The 9195-nt window shown below is 40.2% G+C and overlaps 1 pseudogene; it reads left to right on the top strand.

The window, feature by feature from the left end:
• Positions 1-3571: 3571 nt before the first annotated feature.
• Positions 3572-8406, top strand: LOC138049740 (uncharacterized; annotated as a pseudogene).
• The last annotated feature ends 789 nt before the right edge of the window (positions 8407-9195 follow it).

The raw sequence follows: 9195 nt of genomic DNA, 5'->3' as shown, positions 1-9195 counted from the left end.
CTTTTCGTCACTATCACACTGTATCACAGGCCAAACTGTTATTGATGTCAACAGCATTCTTGCAGACATCTTCACACCAGGGAAAGTGTGAATTAGGGGATCTCATGAACGTAGGGATTTACTACTGGTTCAGTGTTATTAGTTACAAACACGAACCTCGAGCTCGGATGGATTGAATTTGGCCTTTATCACATAAGAAGGAGTGCAAGGAGCGACGTCTTGCAGGGGCTGAATGGCTTCCCCATCAAAAAGCTGAACGAGCGTTTTGAAGTAAGCGAGGGCTTCAGGATCGGAGGTGGAACTGAAAGTTAAACAAAAAGGCACGTTTCTTACAATTCAAAGGTGTATTTTGTTCAGGAGCCCCTGTTCATTTGAGAAATGATATTAACTTCAAGGGTACGGAGGATCCATAAAACCATTTGTCAGTAATCGGAACGTCGGTTGATTGTTTAACGAACAAACATTTAAGAGGAAACACTTACCAGCACATTTGCAAGTCTTTAATTGAGCCTTTAGCTGCTCATTCTCATTTTCTATCTCTGTGATTCTTTTCCTCAAGACAACCACTTCGGAACTTAGATTTACATTGCAATTTTGGCTTCCTTCGTTGTTTCCAGTGCCGTCTTCTCCAATTTCTGAGTCATAAAGGGAAGGTTCACGTTCTAGATCATCGTCGTTGAAGTCATCATCATAGTCTGACAGAGTTACCATGGCTGATGTGAATGCTGCTCGTGTTGCTCCTAGGCCCCTTGCCTCATCTCGACTCACCAGACTCACTAAATTGCCATACGCTTGCTGCCTTTGTTCTTGCTCTTCAATACTTGTCAATGGTGGCAGAATTTCTTGATTTTTGAACTGCCTCGGCGTTTGCAGTTGTGGAACACTTTTCCATGTTCGTTCTTGGTTCCATCGCGGCTGCAGCTCAGGTCAGCGTTGCTCAGGATGCGGTTGATGTAATTGTTCGCGTTCTTTCTGGGGCAGTTGCACGTTTTGCTTTTGCTGATTCTCTTGCTTTGGAATCTTTTGCTTCAGTTGTTGTTGTTGTTGCTGCTGCTTTTGAAGATGTTGCTGTTGCTGAAGCTGTTGCGGCATTCTTTGTTGCTGCTGAAGCTGTGGCTGTTGTGGCATTTGCGGCTGTTGTTGTTGCTGCTGCTGCTTTTGCTGCCGTTGTTGCTAATAGTGACCTTGTGGCGTACTTATGGAAAAACATCGTTATATTGCGTTGCTGCAATAATTTCCTGCGCCACTAACATAGAGGATGCATCCATACTCCTCTTTTGCTGTGCTTTGTCTTTATTTTGTTTTTGTTTTTTTTCTGTGGATCGTCTTTGGTCTTGGATTGCGAAACGACCGTCTTTTTCTTGGGGGGTGAGTATGGTTCTTTTTCACTACTATCATCAGTTTGCATAGTCTGTGTGTGCCACCGTTTAATCAAGTCCACGGTGGTGAGGTCACGATCTTGATTTATGGCTGTTTTTAAGAACGAGTGCAAGTGTGCTGCATACTTGTCCAGAAGATGTTTTTCAGCTACAGCCAAAGATGCATGTATAAGTGTTTGTTACGAAATACCTAACGAGGACATTAAAATGAACACATCTTCTTACATTTGATCATAGCCAAGTTTGCGCGCCTGTTTGGCCGAAGAATTTGCAAACAAGTCTGAAAAAAACAAAGATGCAATGTGACGCCCTGAGGTTCGGCCTCTAGTAATTTTGTGCCACAGGCTACTTCTCGAATTATTTGACAAAAGTGAGATTTTCAAATTCCTAAGCAGCATCTATTGGCGATCAAATATACCCTTATTTCACTGAACAAATATTTAGCTCCTGGGTCGTTCCGTTCAAGTTGTTTTTTTAGCAAATGCAATTAATAAACGTGAGCAAAGATTGAAGAAACTGAACGTTGTTAAAAGTAAGCAGTCCATGCTTTCAACACAATCTGTTTACATTTAATAAATGTAAACAGATTGTGTTGTTGTCTTTTGAAATACTGCACATCTATATTAAACTTGAATTGATCTTTTGACAAGTGACACTCAGAAGATGTTGACACGGGGCTTCTCGAGTTTGTTTTGGTATTCAGTCTTTCAGTGCAACGCGCCCTACCGTGGCCACCCAACAAACTTTCACATTTGACAATTAAGTATAAATACGTCAACTTACAACTGTGCGAACTTTGCAAGTAGGCGTGACTGTCAATCAATGTCACACATCCTGATTGGCGGACAATTTATCAAAAAGCAAGGGTACCAACGAGCAAATTGAGACGAAAACCTTTGAGAGACATTTCTAGGCTCCTTGTAATGTATAAAGACTGTCCAGAGAGATGTTTTTATCACCTCAAAGCACTTGATCTGTTCGGATATCTTAACTGAAAATTGAAGCGTCCGAAAATTTTAGGGAATGAAATCTTAATTTCAGAAATTGTAGCTGACCGTTAACTTTCAGGGAACCATTTGCTCATCCGAAAGTGATAGGTGACCTTTTTAAGTGCCAAAAATTGCAAAAATATCCCTTTCGAAAACGTAAGGGACTACGTTTCCCTGGTTGTCGAATCATTTAGGTGATGGATTAGTAAAGAAATATATAGCAGTTTACAACCTAAAACTGAAATTCCTAGAACAGTTTGGATCCCCCGAACACAATATTGCACCGAAGATTATCGTTGTGTGCCCCTCAAAAACTTTCTCGATTGGCCATGGTAAGGCGCGTCGCACTGTAAAATGCAATGAACATAGTGCAAAAAAATATCTCTGTGGACCACAATTGTATAAAAGCAAGAAAAGAAAAAATCTTTCGACCCATATTAGAATTAACACGAATGCTCTAAAAAAGCATAATTATACAAATATAAAGGGGTACCTCATACTTTATAATTTGCGTGCCTGCAGTAACTCGAAGTAACGGTTTTGCCAATTGTTAGCAAAATTAAAAGTAGGCGAAAAGCAGAAGTATTTAAGCAGCCGTAAATTTTGATTGCGAATTTGCATGTCTTTGTACGGCAATATATGTATCTATTACTTACGTTTTGGGCAGACGTGGAGGACAGTCCTAATTAACATTTGCTGATTTCCCTGAATGCGCCATTTCACTCCTACTTTGTCTTTTTCCTTGAACTCACCCTGCAGTATGCACCGAGACTTCGGTACGACACTGACTGTCTTATCGCTCGCAAAATATACACAGGCATACAAATTCTCGGCCATTACCTCAATGAGCGAAAGAACTGAAAAGTTAGGTAAAATGAGGACAAGATACCCTGCTTCCGAGCGGTCACGATTTCTTCCAACTGTTTTGGTCAAACAGTGCGCCAAACCGAATCAAATGAGCTTTCAAACGGTAGCCAATCAGAAGGCCTTATTCCTTCAGAAAGTGATGCGCAAGTTATCACATGCCACGAAGATCAGCCCAAAGCTGCTTGATCTCTGCCTGTCTAGTACCTGCGTCATTATTTTGAACATGGATTTGTTGTTCCCCACAATTACTGTTCAGTAAACAAGAACAATTTGCTCTGTGGTTGTTGCGAGTTTGTTTAAGTGAGTCGAGCAAGCTGTTGTAGAGTTGACTAAAACATGTCAAATGTACGGAGAAATGAAAAAAGGCCAAAGCGCCGAAGGACGGCCGAGGACGAATCTTTGTTTACAGATGTTACCATTCCTCTGTCCGTGACAAGTTTGCCACGCACTCTTCAACCCTCTGAATTGACCTCCGTGGAACTGGAGGCGCAACAAGGGGGCGATTTAAGTTCAGAGTACGTTGCACAGTCCACCGCACCATTCACTGGATCCGACAATTTCAGGAAACCTGACAGCCCTTCAAAGTTCAAATCAAAAGATTTCGGCCACGAGGCCCCAAGTAACGAGCCTTTCCACCCGCAATTCCCTATCAAGTTTATTGACACTGAGGAACTAGAGCTGGATTCTATGTGGAACGATGTGTGTAAAACTCTGATTGCAGAAAGCAGTGAACGTGAATTATGGGATTGGGGGTTTACTGAGGAAGACAGTGATCAGTTTGAAGATATTGTTGAAGATCTGACATTGCAATAGGTAATAGATACTTCTAGTTGTGAAGCTGCAAACTTGGAATCGAAGGAAGAACCACAAGTAGAAGTTAATACCAAAGCATTTAGTGAAAAAGAAAAGTTGTACCCCGGAGCTAGGGTGACGATAGGCGCTGTTATGGTCCTTCTCACCCTTTATGTTATCAAATACGACTTAATGAGGGAGGCAATTTCTCACTTGTTACAGTTTATTTCACTTTTACTTCCATCAGGAAGCATTTTGTCTGATACACTTCAAAAATTCAAAAGGTACTTTAACAAATTAGAGAGTCCAGTAATTTTGCACCACTATTGCACCACTATTATCTTATGTTGATAAAAAAGCAGTTACTTGTCCGAATACCTCATGCATGAAAGAACTTTTGTTTGGAAATGCAAAAGCTTACTTCATTGAAGTACCAGTCGTTCATCAACTCTCGGCATTTTTCTCTCGAATTGGTTTCTATAGTGACATTCAACATCGATTCAACCGAAAGAAGAGGCATCCTGACAATATTGAGGCCATTTATGATGGTGCACTTTACAAGAAATTATCCGGGAACGGAGGATTTCTATCATTCCCTGATAATGTTTCCTTTCTCATGAACACTGATGGTGTTCCCGTATTCAAATCCTCTTAAGTTTCCATATGGCCACTGCATCTGGTAATTAATGAGCTCGATTATAGCAAATGCATGGCAAACAAGAACATGATTTTTGCTGGCCTCTGGTTCGGAGAAAAAAAGCCAGCGATGTGTACTTTTCTCAAACCGCTCTCGCAATCATTTGCAACAGGGTGTTTACGTTGACTCACCAGAGAGAGGGAACTTTATTTGCAAAGGAATTTTGCTAGCCTGTTCTTGTGACCTTCCTGCTCGTTGCTTGCTGTGTAATGGTATGCAATATAACGATGAGAATGGCTGCTGGAAATGTTTGCAACCTCGTGAAACTGTGAAAACAGGTGTTCGTGGTCACAGCAGAGCATTTCTCTATAACGAAGACAACCCTACAGGGCCGATTAGAACTTCAGAAAATGTCAAAGAAGACGGAATTGAAGCCACCAGGCGCCAAAAACAGGGTATGGATCAGTAGGTTGTAAACAGAGTAAAGGGACCATTTTGGCTTTCTCTACTAAAGCACTTTGACTTAGTGAAAGGCATTGCAATTGATTACATGCATGGAGTTCTTCTTGGGGTCCAGAAATTACTTTTGATCTTGGGTGTGGTTTAACCCCACCTTTTCAAAGGAACACTTTAGCATATTTTCTAAAGTGGAGATTGTTGATGAGAGGCTAAATCAAATTTTACCAACTTTCGAAGTCAAGCGACTTCCTCGGTCGATTTCTGAACGCTTAAAATACTGGAAAGCTATTGAATTATGTTCGTTTCTTCTGTTTTACGGACTTCCTACATTGTACGGCCTTTTACCTGATAACTATTTCTCACACTACACATTGTTCGTAAACGCCATTTTCATTCTCTTACAAGAATCAATTCCCGTACGAAAATTCTGGGCGAGACGCGGGCGAGATTCGGGCCATAAAAAGTCTCGCTGATGAGCGATACAGAGCCTGACGATAATCAGCCTGACAAGAGCGATAAAAATTGAACGATAAATGAGCGAGAATGGAGCGGGACATTTGTACTACTCTGACATTTGGACGATATTCTGAGCGATAAACGGGCGAGATTCAGGTCCATAAAAAAACAAAAATCACGCTAATGAACAATACATTTTTACGGGCGTGACGTTAGTTTATGGTTTATAATTTCAGGTGTTACGAAAACTAAGACCTAGGACCTGGTCTTAGCTTAATTTCGTAGTACGAAAACTACAACCCTTTGTTAATAGCGGTAATTACGGGAAAGAAACCCTGGAAAACTTACCGCTACTCAGAGATTTGGGCGCTGTATGTTGTTTCCCCACACGATTAAGTTTAAACAGACACAACGCCATGAGAAGCTTGAATGTTGTGCGACCTTGCGCGACAGAAAAAAAAGTGGCATTTATTGGCACGGAAACTAAAGATAGGGTCTTTTGGAGAACGAGAAACTCTGTCTGTTAACCCTTTGGTTATAGCAAGAGTCCATGTTTTGGTTGTAACCACTAAAAATGTGATACACGCATTCTTCTGTCAGCACACATCTTCCAGTTTCAAAACAAGTCCACAATTTAGCCTTAAGTCACGCAAACAGTAAACGGATGCCCGTAGATGGTCAATTTTATTATGATGCCTGATAGGGGACTGAATAGTTTTACATGTAAGACATAAGTGATTTTCTGTAAGTTTCTCCGTATTTCTCAGCTTATTACAATGAGGATATGAAGTATCATCTGTCAGGAGGTGAGGGTACATCGCGCTATCCCGGTACTTTGATGCATTATTTATAAGAAACATTGAAATCAGTATAAACAGAAACAAAATAGGCCATAATTGAAACTATGCCTACTTTAATAGTGCCATTATAAATTATAAACTAGAAAATCCCCTGCCTGCCACTCCCCCCACCCCAATAGACAGTACCACTGTTTTTTGTTTGCGTGACTTACGGCGACACTGTGGACTTGTTTTGATACTGGAAGCAAAATAACAAATGTGTATCGACAAAATAATTCTTGTATCACATTTTTAGTGGTTACAACCAAAGGGTTAACAGACTGAGTTTATCCTTATTCGAAAGATACTATCTTTAGTTTCCGTGCCAATAAGTAAGCGAACGATCCTCGATTGAAACCAACTGCAGTAAACATGACCCTTGTCATCATTGTGTGGACAGTCATGTAAGACAGAAAAATGTTTCAGTTTAAGGTAACTTAAATAAAAAGAATGTACCAGCTTTTAGCATAGAACAAAATGCGACTGAAGTCATTCAAAGTGTCCATAATAAGGTAGGCATGTTAGTAGCCAGGTTTCCACAGTGATCTGTGATCAGATAGCGAGGTCATTTCTAGTTTCTCATTTATTTTAAATCTTCATACATTGTTTAAAATCTATTTTATAAAAGACAAAATTGTTTCCAGCAATATTAATTAGAGCAAATAAATGCTGTTTTGATCTGGTTGATTACTGTCCTATATGGGAAGAAAATGCTCTGCATCTGTGTATTCAGATGTTTGGTGAAATGCACATTTAAGTTAAACTGAAACGCGCGCCAAAAGCGGTTACAAATATTTAATTATCGATAGCCAAAACTCAAACATTGCTCTTCCCTCTTAAAGGTTTTCCGTCCAGCGACAAGCAATTCCTATCATTAAAAATATATATATAATTATTATCCTCCGTTTTGGGCAAGCAGGATAATGCTTTTTTGAGGAAGCTATAATAGATTGCTTCTCCTGAACGTGCTAAGATGTTTGAACTTACCTCTCTGGATGCGGGTGGCACGCTAAATGTACCACTTGGAAAATATATCCAGCCATATACGTATTTTAGCTCAAAATTCAGCACGGTAAAAAATGGTTTGCTCACCTTTTACCCGGGGACGGACTACACGTACAGAAATGCAGCAAATAATAGTGAGCAGCCTGAGTTTCACCGATAATACAGCGTGACAAATGTCTCGTTACAGCGGCGTAAATGAATAAACTGGGGTTTCACTTTTTCTCGCTCACTCACGCCACACTATCGGCGATAATCAAAGCAAACTAATGTCTGGCTCAGTCGCACAAGCGCGACAAAATGGTTGTCTCGCTTTGTCTCGCACAGTTCTTGCCTCAAAAACAGCTTTATGGCCCGAATCGGGCCCGAATCTCGCTCACTCAGGCCACAAATTTTCGTACGGGTTACTGAAGCAGATTTACTAGAAGCTGATAGACTCCTTGACGGTTTCTGCAAGTCCTTTTCAAACTTGTATCATCCACGTTTCCCCACTTTAAACGTTCACCAGTTACTGCATTTAGTTGACGACGTAAGAGACCTTGGACCACTTTACACACACAGTTGTTTTGCATTTGAAGACAAAAATGGATTTCTGTTAAAGCTCATCCACGGAACACAGTTTAATTAACAGCCAGATAATCTCTGCGGCATCCATAACACAGAAACTACCCGAGCTCCGTGAGAAGTGTGTTCCCAAAGGATCTGAAATTGATCTGCTTTACAAAGACTTAAATCGCGGCAGCAAATCCAAATACAGGACACGTGGGCTTTCGCAATGGTGAAGTTCGTCGTTAAGTATGAGGTAGCGTCTGCTAAGGAGCTGAAGTTTCTTGCAATAGCTCACCCAATTTCGGTCCTTAACTACAACCCAAAGATACACATCACTCGAGTGACCTTTTCCTCTCTGGAGGAGATAGTTGTGTTTAATGTCGAAGACATTTGCACTAACTGTTTGTACATTTCCGTGAAAGTTGCGGCTGACGGAAGTCGAGATCACTCTGTTGCATATGTGTGCGAATTTGCCAATAAGAAGGAGCGTGATTAAGCCCGAAAATGAAACGGTGAAGTACTCTTGAAAGGTGTGTATTCATCTTGACCTGAAGGCAACATGTGTTTTTCTGTTGTCATGGTCGCGAGTAATTTTTTTGCAACGACGTGATTTCCGATCATAGCTAATTGTTGTAGGGCTGTTCTTCGATTTTACTGTAATCTTTCAAACCGCCTTGAATGGCTGGCATTTGAAACACTTTCTTGTTAGTAAACTTGCACATTTTTCACGGTTTTTCAAATTACATATAGAGCGTCTCGACAAACGTGTGTGAAAAGAGCATAAGAAAATTGCGCACAAACTTGTCTCCATTCATAATACGAGCATCGAAGAATAATTAGTGTGTATGATGAGTTGGATCATTGTCTTTTCATTGTTTTGGTTTTATTGTTGGTTTCAGCGCAGACAATAGCTATGTCAACAGTGAGGTGTTTTACAAGATTACAACGAGTGTTTCCAACTGAAATGCACTCGCTTCTGCTTCATGTTTAATTTCCGACATTTGAGAATTACTTTCGCTTCTTGATTTACGGCTAAATTGAATGTCAGTATATAATAAACAATTATATAATATATTATTGTTAATTTAATTTACACAGAATAAGTTTTCGGCTAAAACCATTACATGTATGTAGAGTAAATTTAATGTAAAATTTTCACTTATATACATGTATATTCCCCTTCTCGCTGCATCAAAAAATAAGAAAATGAGAGGAATAAATGTTTT

The sequence above is a fragment of the Montipora capricornis genome, chromosome 1 (assembly GCF_036669925.1).
Source record: "Montipora capricornis isolate CH-2021 chromosome 1, ASM3666992v2, whole genome shotgun sequence".
In the NCBI taxonomy this organism is placed as follows: Eukaryota; Metazoa; Cnidaria; class Anthozoa; order Scleractinia; family Acroporidae; genus Montipora; species Montipora capricornis.
Note: the sequence above shows the minus strand (reverse complement) of the source record. Positions and strands in the feature narration are given on the sequence as shown.